Source organism: Dermochelys coriacea, chromosome 2 (assembly GCF_009764565.3).
Source record: "Dermochelys coriacea isolate rDerCor1 chromosome 2, rDerCor1.pri.v4, whole genome shotgun sequence".
In the NCBI taxonomy this organism is placed as follows: Eukaryota; Metazoa; Chordata; order Testudines; family Dermochelyidae; genus Dermochelys; species Dermochelys coriacea.
The window spans coordinates 113,149,155-113,166,844 of record NC_050069.1 but is presented as its reverse complement, the minus strand read 5'-3'; the positions used below and the strand labels follow the sequence as shown (position 1 = coordinate 113,166,844).

General features: G+C 48.8%; 1 long non-coding RNA gene across 1 annotated transcript; it reads right to left on the bottom strand.

Moving 5' to 3' along the window:
- Positions 1–2,586: 2,586 nt before the first annotated feature.
- Positions 2,587–4,099, bottom strand: LOC122458559. Its single transcript, XR_006278604.1, has 3 exons — positions 3,997–4,099; positions 3,184–3,262; positions 2,587–2,722 (listed from the first exon to the last, which is right to left on the bottom strand). It is a non-coding gene; the product is annotated as an uncharacterized LOC122458559 (long non-coding RNA).
- Between the last annotated feature and the right edge of the window lie 13,591 nt (positions 4,100–17,690).

Genomic DNA, 17,690 nt, shown 5'->3' with positions numbered 1-17,690 from the left:
CCCAGCCACACCGCCAGTGAGTGCTGGGTGGCAGTTCCCCCCTGCCTCCCAAGACCCAAAGCTGGGAGCCAGGGAAGCAGAGCAGAGCGGGCTGGGGCTGGGTCACCCCACTTCCCACCGCCCCATGAGTGTGGGGTCGGGCCCACCCTGCACTCACCAGGAGGTGGGAAGTGGACTGACCCGGCCCCAACCCGCTCTGCTCCACCCTGCTCCGCCAGCTCATGCTGGGGAGTGGTTCCCCCTTGCACCCCAAGCCTGCTCCTGCCCCCCTGCGGAGGCCTGGGGCCACACACACACCCCGTGGGGGGGTTGCATAGGGCACCAAAATGGTTAGGGATGGCACTGGTCTCTAGGGGAGTTTCCCAACCCTAGCATGAGCAATAGCAGCTTGTCCTGTTGATGTGATGCCTGTAAATAAATAGCCTGGCTGGAGAGCTGGGTCTGAACTGCTTTGAGCTGCTCAGGGGACAAGCAGGCTCTACCCTGCACATGGAGTTCAATTCATCTCTAACAATGGCACCTGCAATGACTCATTCACCTCCTTGCTCCCCGGCCAGCAAATGGGGATGGAACAGGAGTGACTTTTCCTGGCCGAGAGGTGAAAGGCCCTGGGTCCTTCCCCAAAGCTAGATTAATCCTTCTCTGGTTACCTCATCCCCTATCAGCTGCCCAGCTTCCCCCACGATGGAGAAGGCTAGAACCAGCCCAGCCTGGCTGACACATAGCCGGGGGTCATGGATGGCCAGCAGCACAGCCTGCAGGAAGGATCTTCTCTGGCCTTCTGAGAAGATCTCACCGAAGACCTAAAACCAACAGCACCTGAGCCCTTGGCAGATTACCCAAATCCCTCTAGCGGCTCATGTGGAAGGCAAGAGTCTTGCTGCAGCCATGGCAGCTAATTCCCCTGGAGCACCTTTGGGATCCCATGGCCCAGGGATTCCCCTTTAGTAAGAGGTCGCAGGCACTGAGGCCTCTAATAGCTCAGGATTCACCTCAGGAGCCATGATATGCTGGGAATGTGTCCATGTGCACAAGCCTGGTGCACTCTGGAATGTAGCTCACAGAGACTACACAGGACCCTCTACTGCTTCCAGCAGCTGTATCTCCTGGAGCTCACAAGCTAGAGGGATGGGGCTTTCCGAGCTCACTCAGGTCCCATTCCCCATGCCACTGACATTCCCATGAGCCTTACGTATGGCGCAGTAATGCAGCCCAGGTTAGGAGATCAGTGTCCCTGACCAAACTCCCTGGGCAGGGGCAGGTTCTGCTTCCTGATTTGCAAGGGCGCTGGGCAAACCCCACACCCTTCCTGTGCTTCCACAGGGAGGAGGGAATCCAACAAGGGTCTGATCTGGCAATAGCTGGGTGTGAGCTTCCCAACTCACTGACCCAGTGGCTCCCCTCTCAGACATTCAGGTGTCAGCCATGGAGACAGTGAGCGGAGCCAGATCCCTCGAGATACAATCCTGCATTAACTCAATGCCCCAGGGCATTCCTTTTATGCCACATAGAAATGGATCCATGTATCACCCCAAACCAGGGCCATTAGGAAGGCTCCGAACCAGGATCCTCAGCCTTTCCCAGCTGAACTCTGTCAGCTGGAAACGCGCAGCAGGCTCTTGTCCTGTATCCAGGCACAGCCTTTGCAGGGGGAGACAGCTCCACACCTGAGCAGCTGCAATGCAGCTGAGAGACCTTACCTCCCCCACTCTGACCATATTTCTGTAGCCAAGGTGCTTGGTGTCCTGGAGCCCATCTTGACACCACAGCTCTTTGACATCTCTGATGTTCAGCCTTGGGAGAGAAAGACACATTTGTGAGGTTGGCATTCTGGTTTCAGTGCTTGATTCCTTTTGTTCCCATTGCTGGGTGCACACTGACTGGGGTCTTCGCAGTATCTATGCCCCAATGGAATAGTAGGGTCCCATCAGGCGGTTTAGTATCTGGAGGGGGATTTGTTCCATTCATCACAGAAATCATGTGACCATTACAGTCTTTGGGCTCTGGAAGTGGGTCCCTGTTAATGAAGGTGTCTAATGCTGAGAACCCCCCACATCCACTGAAGTCAGGATCTGGCCTTAGGTACCCAGCTGGTGAAATCCTGCAAAGCTTTGTGTCCTTCCCTTGTGGTCCTCGCTCCTGCTCCTGCCCCTTCCCTCACTGTGGGCTCTTACCCTCCATGTGTCTCAATAGCTCCATTCCTGCCCCCTCATCAGCTGGCAGCCCCATGGCAGCTCAGCTGTGTCCTGTGAGATAAAAGAGCCAATTTCCTTGGCACTTCCACACTCATCGCTTATTAATTCATCATTTAAACTGGGGTCGGTCTCAGAGGAGGGGGCTTCTTCTATAGAGTCCCATTGCCCAGTGGAGTGAGTCGCAAAGGAGCGCCACTTTTCCATACAGGTCCCATTGCCCAGCTGGGGTCAGTCTCAAAGGAGGGACCTTGTTTCTATTGGCATCCCTCTGCCCAGCTAGGATGGGTCTAAAAGGAGAACTCTTAGTTCTACAGGGGTCCCAATGGCCCACTGGAGTTAGTCTTCTAAGGGCTTATTTCTACAGCATCCCATTTTCCAGCTGGGTTTCTTACCCCTCTTCTGCAGCAGTAGCTGGTAGATCCTGTAAATCCCCTCCCTGGATTGCAGCTGATGTCACATGCTGGGTCAGTGATATAGAGACCCAGCTGTGCCACAAGATATCCCACCTTGGGGAAGTTAGATGAGCTCTGATGGAACGAGGAGGAGAGGGGAATTCATCAATATTCTACCTTCAGCTCTTCATCTCCCCTGGGCCAGGAGTCTCTCTCCTCCCACTCCTTCTATAGGAAGCGCTGGGGGAGAGGAACTTGAGCTATAGTCCTCATTCTCTCTGCCCCCAAAGGAACTTGGAGCAAAGGGACCAGGGGAGGGGCTCTCTATGAGGACTCAGTTGCCAGCAGCTACAGAATAACAAGGGCCATGAGGCCAGGCACAAATCTGCCAGCCTGTGGGCTATGGAGAACAGCCCCTTACGGACCCAGGGGAACCAGTTATCCAGGAGAAAAGGAACTTGACTGAAGCATAGTTGATTCTCAGTTTCGACTCTGCCTCCCCACAGGGGCCCTCTCAATCTAGAGTCCCTGCAGCTGCAAATCTCCCAGTCTGTCAGAGGACAGCCCTGCCTATGGGGGGGTCAAAGGTCACTAACATCAAATCATGGGAGGCAGGTAGTGTATTGAAGTAGGGCAGTGCTGCTCCATATGGATCTCACTCTCTCTTCCGTCACTCTGGAGTGCATCCAGAAATTGATGTGCTGTGGGAGAAGGAGGCAGGTGAGGGTCAGTGGACAGATGCACATGCTCTACAAATGATCTTCTTCCCCTCCCCATGGAGCTGAGACATTGTGTTCATCACAGAGCTTTAAAAGGGGGTTCTTGCATCCGGGACGCTGCCCATGTCCTGCTGGTCACAAGCTGTCATTGTCTCTCCAGATTGGGACAACGTTCGGTATTGGGGCTGGTCCCACCCTCTCTGAACCCCGATCCATGAATAGCACATCAGGATCAAGTCACATGCTCTAGCCCCTCCCCAGCTGCAATGGCATTGGTACGATAGAGGGAGTGACTGTGAGGAGAATCCCTCCAGGAATTGCCGTGTCCATACGGAATCAGCTGTTCTGTCCTAAGGATCCTCCTGTATCTCAGAGTATCAGTAGAAAGGAACCAGTGACTTTTCTCAGAGGTCCATGTCTGGGTTCTCACAGTGGTTTGAGGCTCTCAGTCCCCAACCAGGCCTGGTGCCCACTCTTAGAGCTCTGGCTCACAGTGCCAGCTCCTTCCTTGTGTCCCCCCAAAGATGGAAGGGCCCTGACATTGCCCTGCACTGACAGCTCTGGCTAAGTCTGGCCCGCTGGGTCCCAGCTGGGAGGACACAATGGAAATGTGGCTCTTTCAGTCTCTCCTTTGCAGCCCTCCCATGGAGTTAAAATGAAATTCCACCCAGACCCTTTTCTTGTGCTCACCTCCAAGAGGTGCTACAGCTTGTCCATGGTGAGGGTTTCTGTGAGCAGGCTCCTCAGCATAATGTCCAGGCTGTCTGCATAGGCCTTGTGAAGAACCTGCAAGAGGAGGGAGTGCCGGACAGTCATGGGATCTGGGGCTACAGCATTCAGGAAATGATTAGGAGGGTTCTCTGGGGAGCTCTGGCAAGACCCCAAAGATGCATCCTGGCCTCTCCCATTTCTATCACTCCAGAGACACTTAGCAAGAGTTCATGGCAGGATGACGCTGTTGTAGTAGCTAGGCAAGGTACTAACAAACTTCAACAGGACTTTTTTAAAGTGGAAACCTCTTTTCCAAGCTGCTGCTGCACCTTCAATAGCTCTCCCTCGGCCTAAACGCCACAGACACCTGGCTCTTCAGTCTTTGCCCTTAGCAGTTCTCTGCAGAGGGCCTGGTATGCAGCAGGGTATGGAACAGCCACACTGCTATGGATGGGAACTAGGGGCCTGGGCAGAGTCCAGCAGCAGAACTGAAAATGAGGAGGCAAGGCCAGGATCAGCCACAGAGGGTAACATGATCCCCTCTTGAGGGAAGGGGCCCTCCTTGCCATTTTGTTAATCCCAGGCCTGTTCCCAGCTTTGCTCACCCCTCCCCTATTCTCAGCAGCTCCACCAAACCAAGGGAACAGGGACCACAGGCCGCTCCTGGGATAGAGAAGTAGGATGATGACCTACATGGAAGTGAGCAGTGTCCTTCCCTGTGCCCATGGTAAAAACAGGACAGCCCGCAGGAGGTGTGATTCCAGCTCCAGAGCGGCTTCAGTTTGCTGGCAGGACAGAGGAGCCTGTCTTAGACTTCGCAGCACCAGAGTGGTACTGACACTTCTATGGGACATGAAACAGGCACAGGCCAGCAAAAACAGAAACAGGGGTGCCAAGAAGTGCAGTGACCCGGCTGAAGTTATAGAGCAAGTCAGTGGCAGGGCTAGAACAGGGCCCGTTCCCCTGATCTCACCACTGGACCCAGCTGCCCCTCTTATATAACCCCCTACCCCAGTGATCCTCTCCCTAAGGCCCCTATAAAGTTACTGGAGTGAAATCAACCACACAGCCAGGAAAGAGTGAACATTCCCACCTCCTTGGCCACAATTGGGGGTGACCTAGGAGCGGGACGATCTGTGACTCCCAGCTCTGGGCCTGAACAGCGCCAGCATCAGGGCAGCTGGGCCGGAGGGTTCTGGTACCTGAGATTGCAATCTGCAGCCATGGAGCTGGAGAGGATGGAGCTTGGCGCAGACTCCAGGGGGAGGTCTTCAATCAACTCCTGGGAGACCCAAAAGGGACAAAGCAGCGGGTGAGATTCAGGCCCACAGGCACTTCCCAGCGAGGAGGCCAAGCTGTGCTGCAGACACAGCCAGCATAACCCCTCCCTCACCCACCTTGACTCCCCTTTCCTCCCTCACTCCCATCAAACTAACCCCTCCCCTCAGGCACCCCTCCGGCCCTACCATCCCCCCCCGCTGCCAGTTCCGGATCAGTGCCAGAATTTCCCCCTTCCCTGCTCCCCAGTCCTCAGCCCCAGCCCTCTGCTGCCCCCTCCAGCCCCACTATCTCCCCCCACTGGCCCATGTCCGGCTCCCTCCCCCCACGGGCCCGGGCACCGGGTCTCACTCACTGCAGTGCTCTCCACAAGGGCCGCTTTGGAGCAGCGCAGCTCCAGGGTGTCCTGCCCCTGCTTTTGTGCAGAGAAGCACAGAGTGGAGATAGCGTGCAGGAAGCGGAGCTGCTTGGCCCTGTCCCGCTCCCACTAGGAGTGGGGCTGGGGGAGAGAGCGCCGGTTAGCTAGGAGCCTCCCTGCCCCACCCAAACCAGCTCCAGGGCTCAAGTCCTCCATGGGGGAGAATAGGAAAAGCCCCCGCTTCCCAAAACTGTAGAGGTAAAAATCCTAAGGCCATTTTGGATCCTCTAAAGGACAACTAGGCATCCATTTTGTAAGCCCTTCTGGTCCCCTCCTCTCTCTGAATCTGGCGCCTTTTTATGTTTAGGTGGGAAGAGATGGTTAATGTCATTGGCTAATCTGCCTAGCAACCCTATGTCTATATAAGGGCGGTGCTCTGATTAGATCGGGGCTGCCGACCTGAGTGGCAGAGTCTTGTTGCTGTCTGTTTGGGGCACAGCAAGTGGCTGAGGGTTAATAGGGTAGGCCATCACTTGTCCCACGCACGACGACTCAGGAAGGGGAGGGATTTAATTACCTGAATACTTCCATCTTACCTGAGAAGACATTCATCTGGTTCTGCCTGGAGATCCTGTCTCCATCTGAGGAATCCAGCCGTCCTGTCGCGCTGCATCTGTAGTAAAATGAGGCCCTGAAACATAAACCCTTGGTATCAGAGGCCTGGTATGAGGCCTGAGGCCTGAACCAAAGAATGGTCAAGACTTTTCTAACATAAAGCAAAGTCAAGCTGTGAGCCAGAAGCAGGCCCTGCTCACAAAAGTTGGCAAGAGGAAGGCTGCTAATTGGTATCTAAATTAGATACCCATATCTAAAGGGTATCAAGCACTAATAGGATAAACATGGACAAGGATAGCACCAGAACAGTCTGGTACAAACACAAGTCACAGAAATAATGAGGAACAGGCTGACCCATCCCAAAAGACAGGGTCAAAAGGATAATATGATGGATAGACTTGTTTCTTCGAACCAACATGTACCCGAAGAGAGGCAGCACTCCAATACGCAGAGGGGTTATACCTCGATATGTCAGGAGTGATGTGTAACTTGTTTGAACCTGTGTAAAAGAATGCATCCCTGGGGCGGTGTCTTGGTCCAGCTTAGGGGGTAGTGGAGTGTCCTGCCACTGACTGAGCTGTGTCCATTGTCAGGGGGCACATATTCGTAGTAGGTCCTGTAGAGTCTGCGGGAAACCGTTACTGCGCTTCGTTTGACAATAAACCTGGCCAGGTGCCTTTGTACCTTATCGGAGTCTGTGGTCATTGGGGGTTCTCTCATGGTCTGCTGTGCCAGCGATCTGCAGAGCCGGGGCAGCACATAGAGAGAGCACAAGTACGCAGCCGACTATTATCAACATTTAACAAGAGCAGAGCACCATACCGGTGATGTAGCCATCCTGAAAAGGAGAAGACACCATCAAATCAAGCTGCCAGAGATGGCAGTGTCATTGTCATTTTAATCCTCGTATATAGATCCCTATTGATACAGCCTGCCTTGTTTTATTATCCATCTCACCTTGTTACTGGGGACTCCTTGCCACCCCATTAATAAATCTTGTTGTACCTTTATCCTGTCTGACTCATATCTGGGAACACAAACCCCCAGTGATAGATACGGGAAGGGAGGCGAACCTGAGACCGAGACTCCTGGCCATTGTTCATTCTAGCTCCTGTTTTGGTCAACAAAACCACAGTGTCCTCCTGCACAGGCAGGGATTGTAACTGGCACAGTGTCTGTGGCGGGAGGAGACCCTGGCCTTTATGGGACAAACACCCCCTTTTGGGGGTCCCAGATAACATGGGAGAAGTGCCCCCCATCAGGGGGTTATGGGTTCTCTGGGGTGGGGATGGTGCAAGGGGCAGGACAGACTCGGTGCCAGCTCTGCAGGGGGATTTTTGTACCTCTTCTCTGCCCTGCAGATGTTTCTGGATGACCCTGATGGCAGCTTCTTATGGGGGCATGTCCTCATCCTTGTCCTCCTCCAGCTGGACACGGGGGTCCCTGCACCAGGGAGAGAAGGAGAGAGGACAACTCCTGGTGCTGCTGAGGGGTGCAGTGAAGAGAGAAGGCTTAAATGTTCCGTCCTCCTCTGTAAGGAGCCCCATGGCAGAGAGGGCTCCCCCATCCCCCCCAGAGACACCCTTAGCCCCATCTGCCTCAGGACCCCATGGCATCAGGGCATGCCCCATCATCTTACATTGGGGAAGAAAACTAGTAAAGCCTCTCCTACGATAGTGCTTGGGGTGTGCTAAAGACCTCCGGGATCTAATTTGGATATGGATAGAGCCCTTTTTAATGTCTTTAATAAAGTAAGTACTAATGGAAACTGCGTGATCATGGGAGACTTTAACTTCCCAGATATAGACTGGAGGACCAGTGCTAGTAATAATAATAGGGCTCAGATTTTCCTAGATGTGATAGCTGATAGATTCCTTCATCAAGTAGTTGCTGAACCGACTAGAGGGGATGCCATTTTAGATTTAATTTTGGTGAGTAGCGAGGACCTCATAGAAGAAATGGTTGTAGGGGACAATCTTGGCTCAAGTGATCATGAGCTAATTCAGTTCAAACTAAATGGAAGGATTAACAAAAATAAATCTGCAACTAGGATTTTTTATTTCAAAAGGGCTGACTTTCAAAAATTAAGGAAATTAGTTAGGGAAGTGGATTGGACTGAAGAACTTCTGGATCTAAAGGTAGAGGAGGCCTGGGATTACTTTAAATCAAAGCTGCAGAAGCTATTGGAAGCCTGTATCCCAAGAAAGGGGAAAAAATGCATAGGAAGGAGTTGTAGACCAAGCTGGGATGAGCAAGCATCTTAGAGAGGTGATTAAGAAGAAGCAGAAAGCATACAGGGAGTGGAAGATGGGAGGGATCAGCAAGGAAAGCTACCTAATTGAGGTCAGAACATGTAGGGATCAAGTGTGAGAAAGGCTAAAGGCTAGAAGTCGAGTAGAGTTGGACCTTGCAAAGGGAATTAAAACCAATAGTAAAAGGTTCTATAGCCATATAAATAAGAAGAAAACTAAGAAAGAAGAAGTGGGGCCGCTTAACACTGAGGATGGAGTGGAGGTTAAAGATAATCTATGCATGGCCCAATATCTAAACAAATACTTTGCCTCAGTCTTTAATAAGGCTAAAGAGGACCTTAGGGATAATGGTAGCATGACAAATGGGAATGAGGATATAGAGGTAGATATTACCATATCAGAGGTAGAAGCGAAACTGAAACAGCTTAATGGGACTAAATCGGGGGGCCCAGATAATCTTCATCCAAGAATATTAAAGGAATTGGCACCTGAAATTGCAAGCCCATTAGCAAGAATTTTTAATGAATCTGTAAACTCAGGAGTAGTACCGAATGACTGGAGAATTGCTAATATAGTTCCTATTTTTAAGAAAGGAAAAAAAAGTGATCCGGGTAACTACAGGCCAGTTAGTTTGACATCTGTAGTATGCAAGGTCCTGGAAAAAATTTTGAAGGAGAAATTAGTTAAGGACATTGAAGTCAATGGTAAATGGGACAAAATACAACATGCTTTTACAAAAGGTAGATCGTGCCAAACCAACCTAATCTCCTTTTTTGAAAAGGTAACAGATTTTTTAGATAAAGGAAATGCAGTGGATTTAATTTACCTAGATTTCAGTAAGGCGTTTGATACCGTGCCACATGGGGAATTATTAGTTAAATTGGAGAAGATGGGGATCAATATGAACATCAAAAGGTGGATAAGGAATTGGTTAAAGGGGAGACTGCAACGGGTCCTACTGAAAGGCGAACTGTCAGGTTGGAGGGAGGTTACCAGTGGAGTTCCTCAGGGATCGGTTTTGGGACCAATCTTATTTAATCTTTTTATCACTGACCTTGGCACAAAAAGTGGGAGTGTGCTCATAAAGTTTGCAGATGATACAAAGCTGGGAGCTATTGCCAATTCAGAGAAGGATCGGGATATTATACAGGAGGATCTGGATGACCTTGTAAACTGGAGTAATAGTAATAGGATGAAATTTAATAGTGAGAAATGTAAGGTTATGCATTTAGGGATTAATAACAAGAATTTTAGTTATAAGTTGGGGACGCATCAATTAGAAGTAACGGAAGAGGAGAAGGACCTTGGAGTATTGGTTGATCATAGGATGACTATGAGCTGCCAATGTGATATGGCTGTGAAAAAAGCTAATGCGGTTTTGGGATGCATCAGGAGAGGCATTTCCAGTAGGGATAAGGAGGTTTTAGTACCATTATACAAGGCACTGGTGAGACCTCACCTAGAATACTGTGTGCAGTTCTGGTCTCCCATGTTTAAAAAGGATGAATTCAAACTGGAGCAGGTACAGAGAAGGGCTACTAGGATGATCCGAGGAATGGAAAACTTGTCTTATGAAAGGGGACTTAAGGAACTTGGCTTGTTTAGCCTAACTAAAAGAAGGTTGAGGGGAGATATGATTGCTCTCCATAAATATATCAGAGGGATAAATACAGGAGAGGGAGAGGAATTATTTAAGCTCAGCACCAATGTGGACACAAGAACAAATGGGTATAAACTGGCCACCAGGAAGTTTAAACTTGAAATCAGAGGAAGGTTTCTAACCATCAAAGGAGTGAAGTTTTGGAATAGCCTTCCAAGGGAAGCAGTGGGGGCAAAAGATCTATCTGGTTTTAAGATTCTACTTGATAAGTTTATGGAGGAGATGGTATGATGGGATAATGGGATTTTGGTAATTAATTGATCTTTAAATATTCAGGGTAAATAGGCCAAATCCCCTGAGATGGGATATTAGATGGATGGGATCTGAGTTACCCAGGAAAGAACTTTCTGTAGTATCTGGCTGGTGAATCTTGCCCATATGCTCAGGGTTTAGCTGATTGCCATATTTGGGGTCGGGAAGGAATTTTCCTGCAGGGCAGATTGAAGAGGCCCTGGAGGTTTTTCACCTTCCTCTGTAGCATGGGGCATGGTTGACTTGAGGGAGGCTTCTCTGCTCCTTGAAGTCTTTAAACCATGATTTAGGGACTTCAATAGCTCAGACATGGGTGAGGTTTTTCATAGGAGTGGGTGGGTGAGATTCTGTGGCCTGCGCTGTGCAGGAGGTCAGACTAGATGATCAGAATGGTCCTTTCTGACCTTAGTATCTACGAATCTATGAATCATCAGGGGCCCGGGAGACTGAAGCTCCCGACTCCGCCCTGAATGCCCTGCACAGGGTATGGCTGTGCCACTCCCACTGGTGTCAGTGAGTCTCACATGGCTCAGGGCTAATGCCTTGGTGAACCAGTGGGCCCAGAGTGTTACTAGTCCATCCCCCCCATCCTCCTGCCTTCCCCTGGCTCTGCCCTCACCTGCCATGGGGAAGCGTTCAGCCTCAGCCCTCTCACACTCCTCTGAGGTGTTGCTGGTCCCTTGGGAGTAGGTGGAGCTGCTGGTGCTAGAGTCGGGGTCACCCATCTCCTGCTCTCGGGAGGCTGGGGGCTTTTCAGTGGCCAGGCAGGGGGATGGCTCCTGCTGGGCCCCGGGGCTGGGCTCCTGACTCCTCTGCTTCCTGGAGAGGAAGCCCCAGAGCCGCTTTGCCTGGCTCCCACCCTGTACTGGGTGCCTTCCGAATAGCTGCACCCTGGGCCACCTCCATGTTGTCCCAGAAGGTGCCTCAGGGCTTGGTCTGGGAGCTAGTGTCTTCCTCCTCCAGAATACCAGGCACTTCCACCTCTTGGACAGGCCAGAACCTGCCTCCCCGCCAGTGGGGACAGAGGGGCCACTCTCCTCCTGGGGCAGCCTGCAGCAGCTTCCCACTGGCCCTGGAGCCATCTTCACAGCCTTCTTCCCCAGAATCTGCCTGAGCCTCTCCATCCGGGGAACTGAGTGGTGAGCAGCCTTGAGTCTGGGTTCAAGGCAGCCTCTCACTAACAGGCCTTCCTGCTCCCCTCCACCTCTCCTCTGCTGGGGCAACTCCTCCTCACCACACGCCCCACCATGGGGTACAGGGACTGCAATCTACACACAGGCAGGAGCTCACAGAACAGGCTGCTCCCAAAGTTCCCCCTCATCACTAAGGCACCGTTGCATCGGGGGAGTGTCATCCTTTCAGAGCAGTGGGGTTTTCAGTTAGTTTGGACAACCAGCTCCGCCCCGCCAACCTCCGCCCCAGGCCACACTCCCTGCCAGGCTATAGAAAGAACAGAACCCGGGAAGGAGTCTGAGCCTGCCCTGGGGACTGTTCCCCAGCTAAAGTTCACCAAGTCCGAATCATATGAAGCATAATTTCCCCCCCCCCTCCAGTTCCCACTGATTTCATTGATTGGGGTTGTGGGTGTTGAGCAGCTGGCAGGCTCTGGCTCCCCCAGAGACTCTCAGCCTGGGGAACAGTCTCATACAAGGGAAGGGCTGGGAGCCCTATTGCTGGGCTATCTCCACCATACTAGAGATGGCTCTGGAGAACACCCTGCAAGAAACATGCTGCCCAGGTCCAGAACTGCAGGGGGCTGTGTTAGGAAATCTCGTCTCATTGGGAGGAGATTTCCCCCCACCTCCCATTTCTGCCCCTCCCCAAGCAGAACAGGGAAGCCTGTGAGGACAAGCTACATGTGCCACTCACTTGCTCTGGATGGTGTAGAGCTCGGTGGCAGATGCTCAGAGTTGGTCTCTCCCTTGCCTTCTTCCTCACTCCTTGGAGCTGGAAAAGGTGCCGCACTGGGTGGCACATTGCTCTGCCAGCAGGGCAGGGTGTAGAAACCGAGAGACCGACAGTGGCTGTGAAAACAAGATGATGTTTTATTGCCAAGGGATGGATAAACTCAGGCTAGCAGCCAGGGGTCCAAAACACTGACCTACTGCAGGCGTAGGACGTCTCCCATCTCAAGGTCTCCTAGCACTTTACACACATTTTTGAAGCCTGACAAGCCCTGGGCTGTAGGGGAGGGACCCCAACCCCACTGATGGAAAATTGTGGCCTGGGCAGGGGAAGCCTCAGGGTCGCACTGGGGAGTCAGTGACAGAACCAAGATGGAGTCCCAGAGTCCTGTGTCCAGGCCCCTGAACCACTAGAGGAAAACTCCCTTTCAGAGCTGACAATTGCAAGCAGGACCCTATTCCCAGTCTCCCTGGCTTTGAGAGGGAGTGTGGCCTGTTGCAGTGAGTGAGGCAGGGTATTGGGAGTCAGGACTCCTGGCTTTCATTGGTAGTTTTCTATTGATTATGAGACCTTGGCCAAGCCATTCCCCACTCTATGTTTCAGTATGTAATATTTACCCACTATTGTAAAGCGCTGTGAGATTTAACCAGAAAAAGCCGGTCTGTAAGTGCTATGCTGCATTGGACCATAAAAGTCAGATCCAAATGTCTAGAATTTGTACTGGGCTGAACTGAAAGCCCAGATCTAGAGTGAGGAACCCAGCCCTAGACTTTAGGTCGAGGAGGATCAGCCCCTCCTGGATTGGGAGATGAGCTAGGATGCTTTTCAATCCCTAGGCAGATGGATTAAAAATAGATTTATAAAATATGAACTGGATTTTTAAAATTAAATTAACCACAGGTTTGTTTATTAAACTAAACCTGCTTAAAATTAAATTTGAAATTGACAACCTATGTTAAACCCCAATCTTATTATAATCTCCTAAAATAATGTAAAGAGAATAGGGGGAAAAAAAACAATATTAAGTAGTACATGTTTACTGCCAAGTTTTAAGGACAATCAAACCACTGAAGCACCTAGAACCAGAATTACCTGAAGTGCTAAAACAGCTTTAGACAGCAGTAGCCTCCTTTGAAAGTGCAGAAAGAATAGTTTCTTCATTTCAGTTTATTCAACTAGTTCAGTTCAATGACAAATTCAGTGGATTTCAGAAATTCATGGGGAGTTGACCAAGCAGGCAAACTCGTTTTCTTCCTTCAATCTATGAATAAAAATGAGGTGTGAGGGGATGAGGTCTACCAGTTCATACCTCTTGAAGGACATGGTGACCAGAATGTATCAATTCAGTTCACTAACTACAGATAATATTTCCTTTGTTTAAGAACTCAGTTTTGATAAATGTTTTTTCTTATGCTTTTCTTTCTGGCTCTGCCGCGGCATTGCTGTGTTACCACCTCTTGCTTCTTACCTCCATTTTCACCTCCTCTGTTCAGAATAGAGACACTTCTCTAACTCCTAGAAGTAGTGTGATTTAAGTAGGTCATGAGTGTTAGACACCTTTGAGCTCAAAAGGACAATGGGTGATTGTTGTTTGGGGCAAGAATCCCTAGTGATTTCCTGCTTCTCCCCCATCCAAAGCCAATGTCACATCTTTGGGTTTGGAATCAACGGTTGGAAATTCTCAGTGTCCCTCAGTCTCCTACTGCCCTCAATTATTACTTGGTTTTAGAGGCTTGGCTGTTAACAGCACTAGAATGTTTTACTTGGTTCTTCCTAGTGAATGGGAGTCTCAGTCTGGCCTCCAAAATTCAGAATCCCAGAACTAGACATCAGGGTGCATTGATTTAAACCATTTATTTTAATCATGTTTTACAGTTGTACTTTTTAGTTATTTTCCTAATGATAGGTTGATTCTCATTAGTTGATAACTATTAAAAATGTTCGCAAAAAGAAAAGGAGTACTTGTGGCACCTTAGAGACTAACAAATTTATTAGAGCATAAGCTTTCGTGAGGTACAGCTCACTTCATCGGATGCATTTGGTGGAAAAAACAGAGGAGAGATTTATATACACACACACAGAGAACATGAAACAATGGGTTTATCATACACACTGTAAGGAGAGTGATCACTTAAGATAAGCCATCACCAACAGCGGGGGGGGGGGGGGAAGGAGGAAAACCTTTCATGGTGACAAGCAGGTAGGCTAATTCCAGCAGTTAACAAGAATATCAGAGGAACAGTGGGGGGTGGGGTGGGAGGGAGAAATACCATGGGGAAATAGTTTTACTTTGTGTAATGACTCATCCATTCCCAGTCTCTATTCAAGCCTAAATTAATTGTATCCAGTTTGCAAATTAATTCCAATTCAGCAGTCTCTCGTTGGAGTCTGTTTCTGAAGCTTTTTTGTTGAAGTATAGCCACTCTTAGGTCTGTGATCGAGTGACCAGAGAGATTGAAGTGTTCTCCAACTGGTTTTTGAATGTTATAATTCTTGACGTCTGATTTGTGTCCATTCATTCTTTTACGTAGAGACTGTCCAGTTTGGCCAATGTACATGGCAGAGGGGCATTGCTGGCACATGATGGCATATATCACATTGGTAGATGCGCAGCAACCACACACCACACAACAGAACCACTAACCCAGGAACCTATCCTTGCAACAAAGCCCGTTGCCAACTCTGTCCACATATCTATTCAGGGGATACCATCATAGGGCCTAATCACATCAGCCACACTATCAGAGGCTCGTTCACCTGCGCATCTACCAATGTGATATATGCCATCATGTGCCAGCAATGCCCCTCTGCCATGTACATTGGCCAAACTGGACAGTCTCTACGTAAAAGAATGAATGGACACAAATCAGACGTCATGGACTACATGGACTAAACTATAGCAAGTTTAAACACCAACACAGGTTGTCATAATTTCAAATTTAATCCCCGATAGTCTGTTTTTTTAAAAAAAACAACAACTGTTTTTAATTTAAATAAAAATAATTCAATTGAAATTTTTTTAAAATCCCTTTTGTGGCATTTTTTTAAATCATTTGTATTCACCCTGATTTTAGAAGAACTACTACATTCAAGAGAATCATAAACTGCTCATATTCAATTCTAGGAGAGAAGGCAGCAAAATTCATCATATCAATAATTCACTGAAAATTATTTACTCGATCTTAAAAGAGGCTAAACTAGAGGGTCGGACACTTGTTTGTTTATGTAGGCCCAGTTTCCATCCCTGAACCAGCAGCAATTGCACCTGATAATACCAAAAAACCCTACATTTTACGGTCAAATCATCTAAGCCATTCCTCTTCTGTTCTTCGCATTTTATATGTTTCAGATCAACAAAAACTTTCCTTTGACAGTCACTGCCCATGTGGCTCTGCAGGCAGAGAAGCCTGAGCAGTAGCATTGTGACATCAGAGGTAACTCAGCAACCCACCCATCACTCACTTCAATAACCCTGATCTTAAATCCTAACCCTGCCGCCTGCGTTGGTCATCTCTCCCATTGAAACCTGCAGGTTCATTTGCTGACTCATTTTAACCAATGGGGTTGAATTATGCAAATCAGCTGGAGAAAGTTAGCACCGACTGGCTGAGTTAACTCTGGTGTCACAAAATGCCTCTGCCTACAGCACCAATTTAATGGGCATGGTGTGGAAATCAGGCTTTTCTGGTGTTGCTGTTTTCCAGTTGTCACCAAAATCAACAACAGTCTTCCCACTGATGCCTAGAAATTTTGGAATCAATTTAACGGAGTCTTCCAAAATTATCATGTTACAGACAGACAAAGAAATGCCATTGAACTGAGCATTAGGCCTCACTGCACTCAGCCAACAGTGACCTGGTCTCCTCCCTGTTAACTCAGTAAGAACTCCAAGCTCAACCAATCAGTTTGGAGACTCTCAAGGGCTGGAAGCTGAGCAATTGAACAGATGGGCAAAAGACAGCCTTAGTCACCACAGGAGATCATTTTGTGGGAGATCACTATCAGCACACAATTCTAGCCCCATCTCTTTGTGAGGGCCTCTTACAATGACAATTAGAAAACAGCCAGACCCTGCTCAGGAAGAAGAGCAGCAGAGAGAAATGGAACAAGAAAAGAAAAGAAAAGAAGGGAGGTAAAGGCAAGCAAAAGGGGACAAATTCCAAACACCCCAATGAATCATAGATTCCAAGGCCAGAAAGATCCACTCTGATCATCTAGCCTGCACTTCTGTATTACATGGGCCATAGAACTTTACTCAAAATAATTCCTGTTTGAATTAGAGCAGATTTTTTAGAAAAACATCTCATCTTGATTTTAAAAATGCCTGTTATAGAGGATCCATCATAACCCTGGGTAAATTGTTCCAAACCCTGTCAGTCAAAAATGTTCGCCTTATTTCCAGTCTGAATTTGTCTAGCTTCAACTTGCAGCCATTGGATCTTCTTATATCTGTGTTGCTAAAGTGAAGAGCCCATAACACACATTTGTTCCCTTATGCTCATCCCTTAACCTTCTCTTTGTTAAGATCAATAGATTGAGCTCCTTGAGTCTATCGATATAAGGCATGTTTTCTAATCCTTTAATCATTTTTGTGGCTCTTCTCTGAACCCTCTCAAATTTATTGGCATCCATCTCAAATTGTAGATACCAGAATTGGACACAATATTCCAGTAGTGGTTGCATCAGTGCCAAATACAAAGATATATAACCTGTCTAATTCTACCTGTGATTCCACTGTGTATGGGTCCAAGGATCGCATTTGCCCTTTTGGCCACAGCGTCCAACTGGGAGCTCATGCTCAGCTGATTAGCAAACATGACCCCAAGTCTTTTTCAGGGTCACTGTCTCCCAGGCTAGAGTCCCCCATCTTGTACATATAGCCTATATTTTTTGTTCCAAGAGGTATAACTGTACATTTGGACATACTAAAATGCATGTTGTTTGCTTGTGCACAGCTTACCAAGCAGTCCAGATGGCTGTGTCAGTGACATGTCCTGTTTGTTATTTACCACTCCCCCAATCTTTCTATCATCTGCAGATTTTACAGTGATGATTGTATATTTGCTTCCAAGTCACTGATCAAAATGTTAAATAGTACAGGGCCAAGAACCGATCCCTGCATGACCCTACTGAAAAGACACCCGCTCGATAATGATACCTCATTTGCAATTACATTTTGAGACTTATTAACCAGTTATTAAGGGGTGGATTCCTAGGTGGGACATTTTTCTGCCAACTTACCTTGTGTTTTCTGAGCCTAGTACTCGGCTGGCAATGTTTGGATCAGACTGAACATGTTCCAACCTTCACTGATAATCTTACCTTCTACACTGGAGATGTCTGCTTTCTACAA